This window comes from Littorina saxatilis, linkage group LG8 (genome assembly GCF_037325665.1).
Source record: "Littorina saxatilis isolate snail1 linkage group LG8, US_GU_Lsax_2.0, whole genome shotgun sequence".
In the NCBI taxonomy this organism is placed as follows: Eukaryota; Metazoa; Mollusca; class Gastropoda; order Littorinimorpha; family Littorinidae; genus Littorina; species Littorina saxatilis.
Genome location: NC_090252.1, coordinates 58,237,817 through 58,259,115, shown reverse-complemented (window position 1 = coordinate 58,259,115; position 21,299 = coordinate 58,237,817). Strand labels below are relative to the sequence as shown.

Below are 21,299 nucleotides of genomic sequence, written 5' to 3'. Positions count from 1 at the left end.
GCAGTCACACCCCCTACTGACTTGACAGCCTCGGCACCCAATCGTATTGATTGACTGATTGATTTGAAGATGCAAATGAACTGTGTGTGCATTTAACTGTGTCCATACCAAATTTCAAACAAATAATCTAAATATTGGATTTTCTGTTAATTTTTTCGAAAAATAAAACAAATTTGGCAAGTAGCAACTATGCGTTTCTTTTTTTGAACAGTATATATGCATGTATGTAGTGCCCCATGCACTGCCATATCTTATTCAGGCGGAAATGCAACCCCCAAATTACTCTCTCTCTCTCTCTCTGTCTCTGTCTCTCTCTGTCTCTCTCTGTCTCTCTCACCGAATTTTCTTTTCTTTTGTATTATCTTGACATACATGTACATTTCAATGTTCTATTATGCATTATGTAGTCGTATAGGTAATGTTGTAGTTAGTAATACTGTATGATTGCGATTGACAATTGTCCTTTTATTGTCTTTATCTTTATGTCTTAGTTTAGCAGGGACAGATTGTAAGACTAGGCGTGAGCCTAAAATCTCCATCCTTGAGTAATAAAGTTCGTTCGTTCGTTCGTTCGTTCGTTCTCTCTAGCTCTAGCTCTCTTTCTCTCTTTATCTCTCTCTCTCTTTTTCTCTCTCTCTCTCTCTCTCTCTCTCTCTCTCTCTCTCTCTCTCTCTCAAGGTCACCGGCTGTGATCAACAGATGCAAGTGTTTGCTTCTCAAAAAACACTTGTAATTTTGAGGTATCTGTGCACGTTGTGCACGTTAATCGATATAAGAGATACGATGCGGATATGTTGTTATGCCCATTGTGCAGGGAACGTAAGGAAGATGAGTTTCATTTTGTGCTTTGTTGCCCCGCACTTCGTGATTTGCGATGCCAGTTTATTCCTGCTACCGCCCTGATATGGCCCCTCGTGGTCGGCTGGGCGTTAAGCAAACAAACAACAACATTATTCCTGCTAAGTTTTATAGAACCCCAAGTTTACACAAGTTTTCTATGCTTACGGCATCTGTGAATTATCTGTGTATTGTTCTAAAGTTGTCAGTTTATGTGTACAAAGCATTTCGGCTACGTAGTGTTGTTCATGTAAGCCTACGATATATTTTATTTGAAATGTAATGTCTTAGTTCGTGTATGATTTATTTCATTTGATTTGTGTGCAAATGTCATTATGTCATTGTATATAATTATGTTCACCTCCCTCATAAGGGGCTTTGGCCTAAATGAGTAAACAATCCAATCCAATCTCTCTCTCTCTCTCTCTCTCTCTCTCTCTCTCTCTCTCTCTCTCTCTCTCTCTCTCTATTTCTCTCAAGGTCACCGGCTGTGATCAACAGACGCAAGTGTTTGCTTCTCAAAAAACCCTTGTAATTTTGAGGTATCTACACCGAAATATGGATGCCACTGGACTACCAGGAGCTGATACAACGAATAATGTAACAAAAACGAATAATGTAACAATTGTTACATTATTCGTGGCGGATGTAGCTTTTTCTTGAAATTGCTATCGAGATTTTCTCTGTAAATATAATTCACTAGGAAACACTAGACTGATAATGTTTGTGATGCACACAAATTCGTGCGTAATGATGCGAATGACCCTTAACCCAGTGAGGTCAAGAACATAGGGTTTATAAGACTAAGGGTGTCCAGGAGAAATTATTTTTGCTTTCTTACATTCGAGGGTTTTCTTATCGGGAGACTCCGGATATAAGAAATATGTTTCTCTTATCGGAGGAAAAACAAATGTCATCATATTTTTGGAAATGCATTGCATTATATGCCGTGTCATAACAATAGCTTGACATCCCATTTTGACACCATCCCATTTGGCCGCCATCCCATTTTTAATTTGTTCTTCTTGCCAAATCTCACTATACTACTATACTGCGTTATTCAACTAGGAAGACATTCCGTTTACGCGAAATCCCATTTTTGCCACATTCCAAAATGTCGCGAAATAGGGATGGCGGCGAAAAGGGATGACGGCAAAACGGCATGTGGCGCTAGTGGTATGACACGGTGGTAAAATGACACTTGGCATGTGAAATGTCGCAAAAATGGGATGGGGGCGAAATGGGCTAACGGCGAAACGGGATTGCGCCAAAATGGGATGTGGAGCTAATGGTACATGACATGGTGGTAAAATGACACTTGGCCTGTGAAATGTCGCGAAATGGGATAGGGGTAAAATGGGATAACGGCGAAACGGGACTAATAGATCCCTCCTTGACTTTGGGGTAGCGCGATTCTGTTACTGCTAGCTTTCCACTGAGAGGAAGCGACCCGATTTTCCAAGCGATGGGAAAAAAAAGTAATGACATTTTTTTTTCTCAATAATTATATCCCTCACAACCTACAACTTAATGTTCAAAAGACAAAAGAAATGATTGCAGATTTCAGAAAAAAGACCCCTCTGACTCCTCTATCAATCAAAAATCAAAATGTCGACACTGTCGAACACTTCAAATTTCTGGGCACCACTCTTTCTAATACCCTCACGTGGGAGCTAAACTCAAAACAAATAATCAAAAAGGCCCAGCAGCGCATTTACTTTCTACGCCAGTTAAAAAAATTCGGCTTGAAGCAAGAAATCTTAATCCAGTTCTATAGGGCTACGATTGAAAGCATCTTGTCTTTTTCCATCACTGTCTGGTTCAGTAGGGCTACTGAGGCAGAGCAGATCAACCTAAGCAGAGTTGTACGAACAGCTTCCAAGATTGTGGGTTGTGAGCTTCCCTCCATTGCCTCCATATACACATCCCGAAGCGCTCAGAAGGTCAAAAAGATTCTGACAGACAACTCGCACCCTGTTTACAAGTTGTTCCGGCCCCTACCCTCGGGCAGGCGTTTTCGCTCGATCAGGACACGCGCCACGCGTTTCAGAGACAGTTTTTATCCAAGTGCAGTGCGTGTCCTGGCTCCTTAAGTCCTTTAACTGCTGTTCTTAGTAAAAATTGAGTTTTTATTCAAGGTTTATGTCCTGGTATTTTGTTGTGAGACACAGCCGTCAAGCCTTTAAATACCATATTTCTTAAAGTTCACCTACCCAGTGTAGTATTGTAATAAATGTTTTGGTTTTAAAATTATTAAGGATTTGTGATTTTAGTTACTGTCGTCACAACTGATGTCTGATACATATATAATTCTTACTGATACTTCTATACTGTTTATTTTACGCATATGTACAATTGATGGTTAAATACGTTTTGTTAAGGAGGAGCATGCTTGTGCGTGTGTGCTGTTGTGGGTTTTGTGTGGGGAATGTATGCGGGCGTGCGTGAGCGTGTGTGTGACAAAGATTGCATGCGTGCATTTTGCATTCAGTTTGGAAGGGTGTGTACGGATTGATTGATTGTACTCTGGCCAAAACATGTCCCTAGTGTACTGCAGATGGTTGAAATAAAGTCTTATGTCTTATGTCTTTGGAGATGATGAGTTAAATATCGGGCGCATTTGCGTGATTTGTAAAACATTTTACAAATTGCGGGGAGGGGGGGTAGAATCAGAGTATAACGGCGTGTGTCTATCTGTCTGTGCATGTGTGCGAGTGGCGTCACTGATTCTGCAAAAAGCGTGCATGCAATGTGAGTGACATGTGATTTTTGAGAGTGGATGCTAACCCTAACCCGAGACTGTATTATGAGCTATTCAACACTTTTTGGCTCACGTAAGTGTAGCCTATGCGATCGTAACTTTGTCTGTCTGTGCGTTTGTGCGTGTGTTTGTGCGTTTGTGCGTGTGTATGTCTGTGGTAGAAACTTTAACATTTGACTAAACACCGAAATACTCATTTCACCTGGTTATTTTTCAAGCAACATCTTTAAAGTATTGAACCAATGATCAACATTTTGTCTGCATGTGTGTAGTTAAAGTGTGTATCCAAAGAAAACGGGTGGTGGGGTGGTTTAAGGGGGTACACGCAGCTGACCGGTTTGTGTCGTGTGTGGTATGTAGACTAGACCAGGTTAGTGGTCAACTAGGGGTCGCGCTAAGGATTTTGGTATACATACATTCACTGACTCAGCGTGGTTCTCGATCACCTCTGTATTCGCCGATTCGGGAAGGGGAACAAAGATTTCCGACCGGGTTCGGTTTCTAAGCTCCAGATAAATAGACTAAAGAAGATACCAAAGTGAGATTTCCTACAGTTTGATCTGCACAGCGGTTTTTTTCCAATCATCTGCGCGAGGAAGAGCTGTCGAAAGTGCAGTGTCGATCTGGCAGTCGGCCCGGTAAGTACAGACAGATCTCTCCCAGTCCTACCGTGGTGTCACCGGTATTTTATATTTTGTTTTATTTCAGCAGACACGGATGACACAGTGCTAGGCAGTCACCTCTAGTGAAATGAGTAGATCTAAAGTGCCTGTAAGGATTGTATGTCTTTGTTCTTGGTTAGATTTATGTGAATTTCAAGAACGGCAGCACTAATCTGTGTCGGTCTGACTAATTACCACGCGACCGTGGCCGGCGATCGCTCCCAACTGGCACAAGCGACCGCGCCCGACCACAGGCGAAGGTATCACTGGACCACTACTACCATAGAAAGACTACAAGGTTTGACACTCAGCTTCGAGCCTTTGCTCCACTAACTTCAGAAAAAAAATATGCAAAAAATAATTGCCAATGTCAAGAATCTTTGTAACTTTACAAATGCCATGATAAATGAATGTTCTAACTATCTGTATCTTTTATATTTGGCTGCTGTCCGCTGCATGTTTTTAAACCGTATTTTGTGCGACCAAACGTGTCTGTCAACGGCATACCACTTAGACCCTGTGAGTACGATGATCGTCGTATGTCCGAGGAGATAGTAGTCCGATGCGATCATTGGTTAATAACCGGATTATTCGATGATTATTTTGGGCAAACGGCTCTTCGCAAAAAAACTAAAGTGAAACTCCCGTGGGTAGCTTCCCTTTGCTGCAATATTTACATATGTTTTAGACCAATGAGCACTGGTATGCATATTCGGTGCGGGATGCAGGATTTCTTGCAAACTACAGGGTAGCGGTTTGCAAACGAACATTCGTCCAAATGATGGTTAAAAACAACCTGCAGATGACGGCAGCTGAAAATTAAAGGTACATACAGTTAAAACAATCATTCAACTGTATTTATTTGACCTCACACAGACTGTAAGAGGAGGCAAACCGTCTTGAACAAATAAATTGTCCGCAGGAAGCGGCTCCAAGAACACAGACGACTCGAAGCTGAGTGTCATACCTTGTAGTCTTTCTAAGTAGTGGTCCAGTGAACGATACCTTCGCCTGTGACCCGACCTCAAAAGAAAGTATTTACACGTAATATTTGAGCTGTTAGTATATATCTCCATAATATTTTCTCACGTTGGACCAGTTTTTAAGTCAGAGAAGTGATCGATAAGGGTGTTATAGTGTATTTTGAACTTACAACAAACAAAATATCATTACGGCGCGCAGTTAGCTTATGATTAGTCAAACTGTTTTTCTGGAATTGTGGGATAGCTTGCGTTTCGTCCATGACCACAGGCGGGTTCTGTTTCGCTCTTCGATTTTTGTGAGTATCACAGTATTTGTTATCATGTCAACCACTTCAAAAGTGTGTGTGTGTGGGGGGATTCCCAGTTAAGGTGGAGATCATGTAGTGGAGCTCCAGTAAGCGTTTTCTTTGTATACAGGAGATACAGAAGGCTGACACCCTTGTAGGAAAATTCGATACTGTTCAGTTCGGCGCCAAGCGCGTTACTGCCGCCGAATTGAGTCGCCTTAGCTTTGACTAGACTTCCCCTTCCAAAATTGCGGCTCGACAGGAAAATATTGTGACCTGTTATCACAAAACCTCTTCAAATTCCATCGCATAGTTTGTAAGCTGAAATCTCTTTTTCCAATGCTAGACCCTGAAGGGGAACAGTATAAGGTGGTGAGGGTCAATGATTATGTGGTTGAAATTCCACGTTTTTGCTGTATCGGATAGAACTATGCTTTATTTACCTAATACTTAGCTAATTGATGAAGCTCGATGGAGCGAAGCGATGGAGAGCTTCAATTAGCTTTGGTCGGGCGTCAATCCACGATGAAGATCGAGTCAAAATCATCTAAACATACATGTTACGCTTGATTTTGACTCAATCTTCATCGTGGATTGACGCCCGACCAAAGCTAATTGAAGCTCGACGGAGCGAAGCGACGGAGGGATTCAATTAGGCTTTGGTGGGCGTCAATCCACGATGAAGACCGAGTCAAAATCATCTAAACTTACATGTGTTACACTTGATTCTATTGATCCGAAGTGTCATTTTTTGTGTAAAGAAAGGCCACATTGTCATGCTGATTTTTTGCAGAACCCTCGCTTATAAATATTACATTGTAAGCATGGATGATGTGTGTGTGTGAGTGAGTGAGTGTGTGTGTGACGTGGTTTGAGCGCACGCCTGTGTGTGTGGTGTCTCAGTGTCTGTGAGTGTGCGTGTCTGTGAGAGAGAGAGTGAGAGAGAGAGAGAGAGAGAGAGAGAGAGAGAGAGAGAGAGAGAGAGAGAGAGAGAGAGAGAGAGAGAGAGAGAGAGAGAGAGAGAGAGAGAGAGAGGCGATTTGTTCTTTGCTGGGGGTATGCAGTGCCTTGGCAATGCACTTCTACTTAATTATCAAGTTAATAAATTAAATGTTTAGTACATGCTTTGGTCAGATAAGACTTTGTTTCCATACTTTTGATACTGCATTTTAAGGTTAGGACGGTTTGTAGTGCTTGGCAATGTACTTATGCAGCCCTGAAAGTCATAAACAATTTGCACTACTTGACTAATCAACTATCATGACTGCAAACTAACTGTTTTTATATTGCTTCACGCGACTTCAGTGCATTACTGCATTGTCAGTTTTTGCTTAACATCATGCGATTTCAGACAAGACAGTCATCTCCTGCGCTCAGACAAACCTGACCAAGTTTAAAGTACAATTACATTTTCATTTTCAGCGCAGCATCACGCTCTTAGGATTTCTTCCAACTGGACAATCATGAGCCTGACAGTTTGGTCTTGATCATATTTTTGGATTTTCGCACGAGCAACATCTTTGTGAGTACCCATACTATTAATAATATTCTAACTTTTTATACATCATTAAAAGATTTGTTGAGTCCTGTCCAATTTTTCTTCGATCTTAGAACTTGAAATATTTTTTGTCTCGGTTATGAAAGTAGTTTCCAGACCTAGTGGTGCTGCCAGATTTTTCTGCGATTTTAGAAATCTCAAATATTTTTTGTCTTGGTTCTGAAAGTAGTTTTCAGGCAGGAGTCCCAGCCAATTGTTCTGCAATTTTAGAACTTGAAATATTTTCTGTCTCAGTTCTGAAAGTAATTTCACAGTCAAATCTAACGATAACTAATGATATTGTAAATAATAATAATCATTGTTTTTCTTAAACGTCAATTAGACAAAAGGACAGTCATCTCCTGCGCCAAGTTTAAAGTACAATTACATTTTTATTTTCAGCGCAGCATCACACTCTTTGATTTCTTCCACCTGGACAATCCTCAGACTGACAGTTTGATCTTCAGCATATTTTTTTATTTCGTCACGAGCAACATCTTTGTGAGTACCCAACTTTATACTATTACTTATGTATATTCTAAGTTTTCATACAACATTAAAAAAAATGTGTCTAGGTTTTGAAAACAATTTCCAGGCCTAAGAGTCATTATGCCCGATTTGTCTGCGATTTTAGAACTGAAATAATTTTTCGTCTCTGTTCTGGATGTAATTTCAAGGCCTTAGGGTCCTGCCCGATTATTCTGCGATTTAAGAACTTGAATTATTTTTAGTCTCTGTTCTAAAAGTAGTGTCCAGGCCTAGGGGTGCTGCCCGATTTTTCTGCGATTTAAGAACTTGAAATATTTTCTGTCTCCGTTTTGAAAGTAGTTTCCAGGCCTAGGGGTGCTGCCCGATTAATCTGCGATTTAAGAACTTGAATTATTTTCCGTCTCCGTTTTGAAAGTAGTTTCCAGGCAAGGGGTGCTGCCCGATTTTTCTGCGATTTTAGACCTTGAAATAATTTTCATCGTGAAAGTAGAATCCTGCCGATTTTTCTGTGATTTTAGAACTTGAAATATTTTCCGTCTCCGTTTTGAAAGTAGTGTCCAGGCCTAGGGGTGCTGCCCGATTTTTGTGCGATTTTAGAACTTGAAATATTTTCCGTCTCCGTTTTGAAAGTAGTTTCCAGGCCTAGGGGTGCTGCCCGATTTTTCTGCGATTTTAGAACTTGGAAATATTTTCCGTCTCTGTTTTGAAAGTAGTTTCCAGGCTTAGGAGTGCTGCCCGATTTTTCTGCGATTTAAGAACTTGAAATATTTTCTGTCTCCGTTTTGAAAGTAGTTTCCAGGCCTAGGGGTGCTGCCCGATTAATCTGCGATTTAAGAACTTGAAATATTTTCCGTCTCCGTTTTGAAAGTAGTGTCCAGGCCTAGGGGTGCTGCCCGATTTTTGTGCGATTTTAGAACTTGAAATATTTTCCGTCTCCGTTTTGAAAGTAGTTTCCAGGCCTAGGGGTGCTGCCCGATTTTTCTGCGATTTTAGAACTTGAAATATTTTCCGTCTCCGTTTTGAAAGTAGTTTCCAGGCGTAGGGGTGCTGCCCGATTTTTGTGCGATTTTAAAACTTGAAATATTTTCCGTCTCCGTTTTGAAAGTAGTTTCCAGGCCTAGGGGTGCTGCCCGATTGTTCTGCGATTGTAGAACTTGGAATATTTTTGCTCCTCAGAATGGACTCAGTTGTGCAGTGTGTAGACTGCCAGAAAATGTTCAGTAGCCGTATTAGGCTATTGAAACATAAATGCTCTAAGTGTACTTCTTGTGGCAGAGTGTTTTCATCATTCCAGCGCCTTCAGTCACACAATTGTTCAGATTCACAGGATATTCAGGTTAAAGCTATTGAGCAACATGGTATCACATTCAAACCTGTACACTGCCATTGGCAGTTAGACAAATGTCGCACGTTCACTTTGCCTTTGAAGCTTGCAATGCCTTCATCAGATCATCTGCTTCCGGCTGGAGCACCCAAACATTTTAAAAGGGTTGGTGGAGATGGTAATTGTTTTTTCCGCTGCCTGAGCTTTGCAGTGACTGGGTGTGAAGAGTACCATCTCCAACATCGAGCTGCAGTCTGCCATTTCATGACACAGTCTGCACACACATATCGAATTGAGCATGTTCTCCTGCAACAACAAGGGCTGACAGCCGCATCCTATCTGACCAGGTCGGGCATGCGGAATTCAGGGACGTGGGCAACAGAAGTGGAGATTTACAGAGCTGCCCTCATGCTCAACACCAGAATCTGTGTTTATCGCAATGTAGTCGGGCAGAGTGCCTGGCACACACATGATCCAAGATTGATTGCTCCACTGACCCATGTGAGTTCACGGTGCATTTTCATCAACCACCTCAACAATAACCATTATGAAATTGTGACTGACGTCCATCTTCCATCTGATGGACCAGTGCTGTCATGCCAACATCAACAAGTTCATGTACCTGTGCTTGCAGCAGCAGAGTGTGAAGGTGCTGAGAGGCCACTCGTATCTCATACAACCGTGACACTTGTGAACCGCAGAAATACAATGCACAAACTGCGTCAAAACCAAGAGTACAAGCAGAAAGAGTCAGCTGAAAATAGGCAGAGAAAAGGTGAGAGGAGACTTAGTCAGGCATATAGGCACAAGGAAGCACACCTAGGCAAAGCAAGAATTGCAAAGAGAAGATGCAGTGGAGAGTTCAGAGAGCAAGAAGCAGAAAGAAACAGACTTAGAATGGCTAAACAGAGATGCACTAAAGAATATAGCCAGAAAGAAGCAGGTAGAACCAGACAGAGAATGGCAACAAAGAGAGCCAATAGGGATTACAGTCAGAAAGAAGCAGGTAGAAACAGACAGAAAATGGCAACAAAGAGAGCCAATAGGGATTACAGTCAGAAAGAAGCAGGTAGAAACAGACAGAAAATGACAACAAAGAGAGCCAATAGGGATTACAGTCAGAAAGAAGCAGGTAGAAACAGACAGAAAATGGCAACAAAGAGAGCCAATAGGGATTACAGTCAGAAAGACGCAGGTAGAAGCAGACAGAGAATGACAACAAAGAGAGTCAATAGGGATTAGTCAGAAAGAAGCAGGTAGAAGCAGACAGAGAATGACAACAAAGAGAGCCAATAGGGATTACAGTCAGAAAGAAGCAGGTAGAACCAGACAGAGAATGACAACAAAGAGAGCCAATAGGGATTACAGTCAGAAAGAAGCAGGTAGAACCAGACAGAGAATGACAACAAAGAGAGCCAATAGGGATTACAGTCAGAAAGAAGCAGGTAGAACCAGACAGAGAATGACAACAAAGAGAGGTAGTGAAGAGTACAGAGAGAAATAGGCCCTAAAAGACAGGCAAAGGAAAGCAGAACAAAGACAGAATAGAAACTATAGGCGAAAGGAATCGGAGAGTGACAGATTGAGGAAAGTGAAGAGAAGGCGTTGTCCTTCATACAGAGAATCTTATCAAGCTAAGGTGCGAGCAGCAAGGGACAAAAAGCAGTTGCTTGACGGTCGATGACATCAAGAAGGTCTTTCAGTCCAATGTTAGTCACGGACCTTCATTCATAATTATGTACATGCTGTAATGGTCTCTTCTACACACACTCAGTGAGTGTTGCTCCCTCTGCTGCATCTCTCCAGAACAAGGGTGTTAAGTCTTCCATTATAGAGCAGGTTCTGTTAGGAACAAAAAGCGTCCAAGACACTGAGTGGATATGTTCCACATGTCTCTCCAGTTTGAGGAAATCTGTGCTGCCCAATTTAGCTGTGAGAAATGGTCTTGAATTCCCGGCTATTCCGTCTACACTTGACGGTCTCACAACCCTGGAGGAACGGTGTATATCACCACGAATTCCCTTCATGCAGATGCGAGAGCTTGGCTGCGACCATCAGTTTGGTATCAGGGGAAATGTAGTGAATGTACCAGTGGATGTGCCAGCTATGGTGACTTCATTACCCAGGCGATTCCAAGAGACAGAGACAATTGCCTTGAAGTTGAAGAGACGCTTGCGCTACAAGTCCTCCTACCACTTTGAAAATGTGAGGCCTGGGAAGATATTTGCTGCTGCGGAGTGGTTGATTGGGAACAGTGTCCTGTTCAAGGAAGAGGGTATTAAGCTCGATCCTTCTTGGTTCAAGCCAGAGTGGGAGGGAGCAGAGTCGGTTGAGTTCAGAATCAACAGTGCAGATGATGACAGTTGTATCCAAGGTGAGAAGACCAACCATGCACACTCATGTGACGGAGGCAAACAACCTGAATGTGATGCTGTGAAGCAATTTTCTAATGTACTGCCACAAGGCCCTGAGCACTTGGTAACTGATCAAGCTTCTGGCACAGTGAAAGACAACAACAAACCAGAACAAGACCAAGATGGCAATCTGCAAGAAGTGTATGCAGATTTGTTTCAGGAGTGGCCGGAGGAAAACATACCTGCTAATGACAAAGATGACACCGGGGAAGATGATGAAGACAAAGAATGGGTAGAAACCAGTCAAGAGGCAGAACTGGGAGGTGGATGTCGTGACACCCTTCTGCACCCCAACGACTTTACAACCGATGGCCAGGCAGCACTGAACATAGCACCAGGTGAGGGTAAACATCCACTTGGTCTGTTCATGGACAAAGATTGTGAGGAGAAATCCTTTCCAACCATATTTTGCGGCCAACGACGTGTTGATAACAGTGATCGAATGAAGCCCCTCACCTACAGTAAGATCTGCAAGGCTGAGCTAAGAAGTGCTGACCGGCGTGCTGCCCACTCCATTGCAAACATCTTTTTCAAGTTGAAGAAACTACAGATGTTACAGATTCGAGATTTAGCCACAACAGCACTTCGGAAAGTGAAAGGAGCAAAGACAGGGCATACTGCAGGGCAGTTGAGGAAAGATGGTGCCATTGAAGATCTTCTGCGCCAGGATCAAGGGTATCGTGTCCTCAAAACACTGCGATCCTCTCCCCCGTACTGGCAAGCGAAACAGAAGGATCTCTTTGCTATGATTAGGCAGCTTGGTAGACCAACTTTCTTTGCTACATTTTCTGCTGCTGAAACAAGGTGGCTTGATCTTCTCCGTGTCCTCTACCGCATGGAGCACAGTGTAGACCCCACTGATGATGACCTTGAGAACCTGACCTGGCAGGAGAAGTCGCAGCTTATACAAAAAGATCCTGTGACTTGCGCTCGTCACTTTGACTACAGAGTTCAGGTCTTGTTCAGAAAAGTCATCCTGAGTGATCTGCAGCCTCTTGGAAAAGTGACGGACCACTTTTTCAGAGTAGAATTTCGGCAGCGGGGGTCCCCTCACATTCACTGTATGATCTGGGTTGAAGATGCACCAAAGGCTGATACAGACTCTGACGAAGATGTGGTGGCATTTCTTGATAAACACTTGACATGTCAGAGGCATGAAAAGGGTGAGTTGAAGAACGTTTCGAGCCTGCATGAACACAAGCATTCCAAGTCATGCAAGAAAGGTGGGGAAACACGTGTGCAGGTTTGGTTTTCTTCTTCCTCCCATGTCAAAAACTATGATGCTCCGTCCACTGACTCAGTCTGAAGCAAAGAAGAATTCTGGCATCACAGAAAACTTGAGAACCATCAAAAGAGAACTTAGCCAGTTGAAACTGTGTGAGAACATTTCTTTTGAAGAATTTCTGGCGCGAGTCGGCATTGATGAGAATCAGTACATCCTTGCACTTCGTTCTGACCTTGACAGCACCAAGATCTTTTTGCTACGCGAACCATCAGCGACACGCATGAACAGCAGAAATAATATTCTCGCTCAGGTGTGGATGGCCAACACAGATGTGCAATTTGTCCTGGATGAGTATGCCTGTGGAATGTATATTGTGACGTACATCAGCAAGAGCCAGCGTGGCATGAGCGATCTTCTAAAACACGCTGATGATGAGGCAAAACGTGGCAACCACAGTGTCAAACAAAAAGTCAGACACATTGCGAACAAGTTTTTGAACAACTGCGAAGTGTCTGCCCAGGAAGCTGTCTACCTCCTGATGCAGCTGCCTTTGACCCGATGCACAAGGGATGTGATTTTTGTCAACACATCACCCCCCTGCCAGCGAGTTGGTCTGCTCAAGAATTCCACCATGCTTGAAGCAATGAAAGATGAGGACACAGATGTGACTCTCACAAGCCTGATCGACAGGTACTCTGGCTGCGACCCATGAAGACGACACCATCCCGTTGATTCGTTGATGACACAACCATTTGTCGAGGGTAGCGTAGGCACCCGGTCTGCTCCCCGCCTAAAAAAGGCCAGTGCCGTTCCGTCTTCGAGGGACTGCGTGGGTTTCATTTCGGAGTTTTCCTTCTCCTAGACGAGTTTCCTTCCATGGATGATGAGCCTCCTCTACCCTCGTTTTGAATTCAGAGTGGTCTTCTCTTAGGATAGCTGCCTGCCAGGGTTGACGAGCCTATCCTGCCCGGCTATTTGACCCATAGCTGGAGGTTGGTTCGTGGGCACCAGGGCGTTTCCACACACCGTTGGGCCCGCATGCCGCACGTCTAGGGGCCAACCTCCTCCGAGTCCTTGTAGTCTAGCCTGGGGCCTTGCGGTACCCAGTTTACGCCTGTCGCCGCGATGGAGGCACTACATAGGGCTTGTTGTGGAGAAGTTATTGTACTGGCAGGAGAGACTGACGCATTTTGCTCTCTTTTCGCATTGTCCTAAAAAGGACAGACGGTGCTAGCCAGCGGTGAGGGCTGAAAGCGAGAAGTGACAAGCACAAGACACTTCGCCAACACACTAGACACGTCACACAACCGTTTGGCAGGCGACAGGTACTCTGAAAGACCAAAGGAGTTGGAAAACATCTGTCTTGCAGACTTTGCTACTTCGTACGACGTGAGAAAGGCAGGATCAAGCAGCAGAACAGGTAAGAACACCAAGAAGAAGGAACAGGATTTCCTCCCTGAAGGTGAATATGAGGAGGATGCAACCGACAACATCTGGAACAATGACTCCTCTTCTGGTCACCTGTACAAACTTCCTGATGGCAAAGTCTTGCACCACCGGAGAAAACCAAAAGTTCTGCGCTGTGTTCGCTTTTCTCTGGAGTCTGACTCAGAAAACCACTACAGAGAGAAGCTGATGTTGTACATCCCATGGCGAAACGAGGACAAGCATATCATTGGTGGGTGTGGGACATACCATGAGAGATTTGAACAGATGAAAGAAACAGTGTTCGAAGTCAGCAGCAAGTTTGAGACCAATGCTACTGCTGTGGACCAGGCTGTGGAACAGGTGCAGAAGGATGGCATTGATGGGGAAGCATGGGATGGGGTGACTCCACAAGCACAAGACATGGAGAGCCGCCACGAGAAATACAACACAGAGAGTACCATCAATGCAGCGTTCCAACCAGACTCTGAACAGCACCGACAGTATGACATTGGTCTTGACCTGGGTTGTCATGCTACATCCGACATAACTCACGACCGTATAGTGAACAGGATACCAAATGAAGAATTTGATGCAATGGTAAGATCACGTGCTGAATTGCAGTCAGCAAACGTTCTTCTATCACATACTGCACTGGATGAAGACAAAGTGTAGTGGCAGTCTATCTGCATGCGAACCCTTCCACTGTTTTCTCTCTGGAGGTGCAGGTGTGGGGAAGAGTCGCTGTGTCCTGGCCTTTTACCATGCCCTTGTTCGTTACCTAAGCAGTCGCCCTGGGGACAATCCAGATTGCCTTCGGGTACTTCTTGCCGCTCCAACAGGCAAGGCTGCCTATAAGATCAGAGGTGTGACACTACACACAGCCTTCTGCCTCCCTGCAAACCAGAGTCTCAGTGATTACGTGAAACTTGACGCCAGTCGCTTGAACACACTTCGGTCAACTCTAGCAGAATTGCGATTGGTGATCATTGATGAAATTTCCATGGTTGGTGCCAACATGATGGGTTTTGTCAGTCAGCGTCTGCAACAATCACTGCAGAGCGCCTAGAACTGTACCCACGGAATATGCGCGATATAAGCCTCATTGACTGATTGACTGAATTGATGGGTTGCAGCAAGCCGTTTGGTGGTGTAAGTGTCCTTGCTGTTGGTGATCTATTCCAGCTGAGACCAGTCATGGATCGCTGGGTATTTCAGCCAAGTCGTGGACCGTACGAAGCACTAGCACCAATTGTCTGGCAGGAGCTGTTCCAGATGTTCGAGTTGACCCAGGTGATGCGGCAGAAAGATGACAGAACCTTTGCTGAAGCTCTAAACAGGATCAGGGAGGGATGCCACACCAAAGAAGATGCAAGCCTCATCAAGTCCCGTGTTGTCAAATCCAGTATCCCGGACAACATGCTTCACCTGTTCACCAGCCGTCGTCTCGTCACTGAGCAAAACACCAAAAGTCTTGCCCTTCTCCAGTCTTCGGAGATTCTGCTGGAAGCCAAGGACAGTGTGATGGGTGACATCAGTGTTGCACTGAAAACCGAGATACTTCACAAAGCTCGTGATATGACAGTGCAACAAACGCAGAGTCTTCCATCACACTTGACTCTCAAAGTGGGCGGTAGATTCATGTTGGTGCACAATGTTGACATCAGCGATGGTCTGACGAATGGAGCTTCTGGCACCTTACGACAGGTTGGACACAAAGGCAGTGAGAAGCCAGAACATGTGTCGGTTGTATGGATAGAATTTGATGAAGAGAGTGTTGGTGAAAAGACCCGCCACCGAAACAAACAACTCTACACACCAACCATCAGCTCCACATGGACTCCCATCTTTCATGCCGTCAAACAGTTTCGTGTTGGAAAACGAGAAAATGTTGCAGTGCTTCGTAAACAGTTTCCGTTGACAGCTTGCTCTGCAATCACAGTACACAAGTCACAGGGTTCAACTCTTGAGCAAGTTGCGGTGTCTTTCCAGGGTATGGTACAACACCATCTAGTGTATGTGGCACTCAGCAGAGCCAAAACTCTGGGCGGCCTCCATCTTCTTGATTTTGACCCAAACAAGATCAGAGTGTCACCTGATGTCAAGACCGAGATGGAACGATTGCGGAAGAAGCCCATTGAGTGGTGTGTGAGCGACCTACAGCAGTTTGCCAGCATTGGATTTCTCATAGGTTTTCACAACAGTCGCTCTCTTCACAAGCACATTGGAGATCTCCGCCTTGAAAGAAATCTGTTACGAGCTGAAATGTTATTCATATTTGAAAGCTGGGAACAAGAACAAGATGAACCACAGCACTACAGTCTCCCTGAATTCAAAGTTCTTGAGAGAAACCCTGCTCCAACCAAAACTCACCGTCCACATGCTGGCACAATAGTGTACATCCGTGATGACAGTCTGCTGTCTACCTCCAACACAGCTACAAGCCGAAGTTGCAATCACAGCATAGAAGTTACAGTGCTTGACGCCAGCAGCAGAATTGCAGGGCTGAGTGTAGTGGGAGTGTACTGTCCTCCGGGTGTGAAAACCAGCGCACTGCGTACTGAACTTGAGACCATTCTGTAGTTTGTTGTTTATTTATTGATTGAATGGATGTCATAATCAAGTTTTCTCCACAGGTCAGTTCTTGATATCATCTTCAACAGTCTCCCTGAATCTGGAGGATCATCATGTTTACTTGACTTTATGCTTCGTGTCTCCTTTAATGTACACTAACTTTATTAGTGTATTGCAGATGTTTGTGGGGTGTGACAGTAGTAACACACAACATGCCTGGATGAGCTTATAGTTCATTGTGCTTGATGTATTTCCATCATAACACTCAAATGAATGTTCATGTCACTAACTGTACAGATCCCACAGGACACAAAAGGAGCGTCGAATTAGCTTTGCTGTATGCTTAGTGTGTGATTTGGAAATAAAATATGTTGATACATTTTGCTTCATGTTGTTGCTTCATCAGTGGTCTGTTTAGTAATTGTAATTTTAGGCTAGTGAGTATTATAACTGTCAAATTCGCATAAGTTTAAGGTGTTTGCTTTCGTTTTAAAATTGATTAATTGAATATCATAGTCAAGTTGTCTCCAGGTATTGTCAAGTGGTATAATTGTACTATGACAATAAATTTGAACAATAAAGTCATGTCACTTATGTGAGGTAAGTAACTGCCCCCAGAAACTGATACCGTGTTGTGGTGGGGTGGCTTGCGTGCTTCCATAATCCATCAAGCTAAGTCAGCTAATGTGCAGGGTGCCTGGTAGGGTCTCCCATACTGAACAGTCGGTGGTGTCTGACCATCAAACTAAGTCAGTTGGCGCGTTTTGCACATTTTCAGGGTTTCCCATGCTGAACAGTTTGAATGGCTAGAAGCCTGACAAAACTCAGTTTCAAGATTAAAGAAGTAGAACTTGCAAACAATTTTATCAGCTATATATATGCATGTCTGCTATTGGTTACAGATCTGAGGATATGACGACATGGTGGCGAGTGATGACAGCAAGCACAGAGCAGCGGTGGAATAAATTGCAGGACACTCGACCCCCCCACCCACCCCTCATGACCCGCTGCTTATCAGTGCCAGGCAAGCCTGCGTGGTTCAGAAGTACAACTACAAATAGCTGGGCATAATCCTGGACTGACAACACAAATGAAGTGGTAACGACAGCAGCTGATACAGACATGTCTTCATTTTCTCCTGGAGCTGAGGCTCCATCCTTGTGGACATCGCCATTCTCTGGTTTCCAAACAAGTTGGATAGTGTACTCTCAAACAAAATTGGTGACATTTCTGAATCATTTAGAGAGGACTGTGGTATGCTGATTGAAGTGTTGTGCTATCATTGACCTTAACATGTGCGTGAGGAAACAGTGATGAAATTCAAGGCTATTCGGTGTAATCTTTCATATTCGTCCCTGCATGTGGAGCTGGTAATCCACAGGACAAGGGACACATCAGAGAGACTTTTGGGTGTGAAGGCTTGGATCATGGACAAATCACCCCATGGATAACATGATCTTCTTTCCTTTCTCCACTCTATGTATCATGTTTTAAAATCAATATTTGTATTGTCATTCTGTTGTCAAAATCTAAACAACGAAGTGACTGTGGTAAGATGAACAAAGTTAAAAAACAAAGGAATACTGTACTCACCAATACAAGAACGAGACAAGACGGTACGAATTTTCGCTTATGGAAGCTTCATCAGGAAAAACAAGAACACAAAAGACAACAAAAAGCAGACGCAACACGGAACGAACAAGGTTTGAAAGAAAATGGAGGGGAAACACGCAAAAAAGGGAAGGAACTCTAGGAACGGAAATGAATGAAAGGGGAGAGAAGTGGTTGGATGATGTCATGGGCACAGGCATACTAGACTAAAAGTGATACACATTCATAAAAGGGGGGGGGGGGGGGGGGTGGGGACAGAGGGAAAAAATATATATAAATAAATTTAAAAAAAAAATAAATAAAAATAAAAAAAATAAGAAATAAAAAATAAAAAAATAATAATAAAAAAAGGGGGAGGGGGGGAAAACAAACGTACGCACGCCCACGCACACATACACACACACACACACAACAAAAAACATGAATACACACATAAACACACACACACACACACACACACACATTCACACACAAACACACACACACACGTACCGTAAATCCACAGTATGTTTGGGGAATACAAGTACATCACATGTTCGCATTCAAACCGTCAGGTATGGATGTGCCCAGGGATAATATGAAATCGGACTCTACTTTTTTTCTATCTGTGGAGGTGCTGTACATTTGCCAGACACCTTTCACACGTGCATTTTTGTTGTCTTTTGTGTTCTTGTTTTTCCTGATGAAGCTTCCATAAGCGAAAATTCGTACCGTCTTGTCTCGTTCTTGTATTGGTGAGTACAGTATTCCTTTGTTTTTTTTAACTCTGTTGTCAAAAATTAGACGTTTGAATCACTTAAATCAGTTCACCTTATTTTGTAAGTTAAGGTGATACGTCCTTGGGCACAGCCAAGAGGAGGTAATTCTTAACTTAGCGGTTTTTCAGTTGGCAACTCCTCTCAAAATGTATTCAACATTGCCTGTGATCATGATCCAGGGCTAGAGATGGTGTGCAATTTACCAGGCACTGTCTAGGGGAGACAATTCACCAGTTCGCGGTTTGTCAGTTGCCAACGTCCTTAAAAATTTAATCAAAATATTATTTTCAGTGCTGGCAAATCATTCATTATTCTGGTAGACCCAACCCATTCAAATTCAGGTTCAGGCACAGTGATGAAGAAAAGAAAAGGTCAGTTAGACCTGGATTCAAAAGTGAGTTGAACCCACCTTGTAAGATCTCCCAAAAATGGAGAAAAAAAATGAGGTCTTAAGAAGGAGGGAGTCTTAAACTGGGGGTAATTTTACAGAGATTATGAACAGAAAGTCAGAAAACAGATTATTAAAAGGGAGGGAGTCTTAAAAGGGGTGTTCCACTGTATGTGTACGTGATAGAAGACAGACCGAGGCCTAGGAACTGCACATCACTAAAACACTGCAATCATTGTATCATGTGTGGAAGAGTCTTTAGAAAAAGATCAAATGAGTGTGATTCTTGTGTAATGATTCCCATATTTGACTTTTTTATGACTTTTCAAGAATGAACCATCATTTTAAAGGCACATTTCTTTTTATAAAAAATGTTTGGCTCACCGTCTCACTTTCAGACATGGCAAAGCTTTAGTTTTGTAAAAGCGACTTTTGGCTTTAGCAAGCACAAGCAGTCAGCATTTTGAATGTTGGCCTGTGACAAATTCAAGGTATGTTCTTACCGTGAGCCTTGCTAGATTTGACTGAGATTGTGAGATGTTTTCACAAGGAGAAATGTGACTTTAATTGAACACTGGGGTGGTGTAGATTGCACAATGTCATGGTATTCTGGGATAATACTTACACGGAGTGGTAACTGTACTACTACAAGTCATGGTACAGTAGAACTCCCTTTTTAAGACCCCCCAAGACCTTGTTTTCTCAGACTTTCTGTTCATATCCTGTGTAAAATTACACCCATTTTTTACTTGCTTCATTTTAAGAGGGGTGTCTTAGAAGGGGGGTTCCACTGTATTGGACATTTTGTCTCAGCTTCCTCTTCAAAAGGCCACTGCATTGGAACCGCCCCTTTTTTAAGACCACCTGATTTGGACTTCTTCACAATCCCATGTCATCTCAGAATTTGTTTTCGTATCTTCTGACTTGTTCTGTAAATTAACCCCCATTTTGTGACCCCCCCCCCCCCTTTAAATTTTCAAAAGGGGAATCCACTGTTTTTACTTCAAGGTGCTGTTTTCACTGTTACTGTACATTGCATGGTACCTGCAATGTGAGGCCCCTCTGATGAATGGACACTCCCCCATGAAACAACAATTTCTGTAGTCCCTTTGATCTTGACAAACATTTACCTGTTGTAAAAGTAAAAGGCCACTTGCTATTTAGGGCTAGTTCAGGTGTCCTTTCATCACAGGTACCTCGTGCTGTATTATCTGTGCCGTTGTGTGATCAAGAGTGTATGTTTGTTTTGTCTTTCTTTTTGTATGTAAAATATGTTCTTGCCAGTGACTGTTACCGCAGGCCCCACTAGAGTACTTTTTTTTTTCTTTTTCTTTTTTTCTTTTTTTGGGGGGGGGGGGGGGAGGGGAGGGGAGGGGAGAGGGGGTTGATGGGATAGCACAAAAAATCTTCTTATGAAAACCACACAAATTGACATTGTGCATGAAGTCATTGTGTCTAGTCTGCGTATTTTAAAATGTTTCCTGAAGTTGACAGAGGTAATTGAATAAATTCTGAAACTGAAAGTGTGCATATGTGTGCTGTAATATATGTGATGCGAGTATGTAGTGTGAGTGTGTGTGTTAAGATTTATTCCTATGCATTACAATTAACTTGTACATGTATTGCATGAGAATTCCAAAGTTAAAAAATCTCATCTTCATGTGTGTGTGTGTTCAACATATAGTTTCACATACGTGAGCCTTGAAGGCTTTGCCTCTTGTTTAATCTAAGTCTTAACTTTTTCTAAGCTGAAACAAGTCGCGTAAGGCGAAAATACAACATTTAGTCAAGTAGCTGTCGAACTCACAGAATGAAACTGAACGCAATGCAACGCAGCAAGACCGTATACTCGTAGCATCGTCAGTCCACCGCTCATGGCAAAGGCAGTGAAATTGACAAGAAGAGCGGGGTAGTAGTTGCGCTGAGAAGAATAGCACGCTTTTCTGTACCTCTCTTCGTTTTAACTTTCTGAGCGTGTTTTTAATCCAAACATATCATATCTATATGTTTTTGGAATCAGGAAC

The 21,299-nt window shown here is 43.2% G+C and overlaps 1 long non-coding RNA gene across 1 annotated transcript; it reads left to right on the top strand.

The window, feature by feature from the left end:
- Positions 1-5,308: 5,308 nt before the first annotated feature.
- On the top strand, positions 5,309-18,359 carry LOC138972405 (uncharacterized). The gene is made up of 4 exons (XR_011457600.1): positions 5,309-5,539; positions 6,953-7,052; positions 7,470-7,568; positions 17,421-18,359. It is a non-coding gene; the product is annotated as an uncharacterized lncRNA (long non-coding RNA).
- The last annotated feature ends 2,940 nt before the right edge of the window (positions 18,360-21,299 follow it).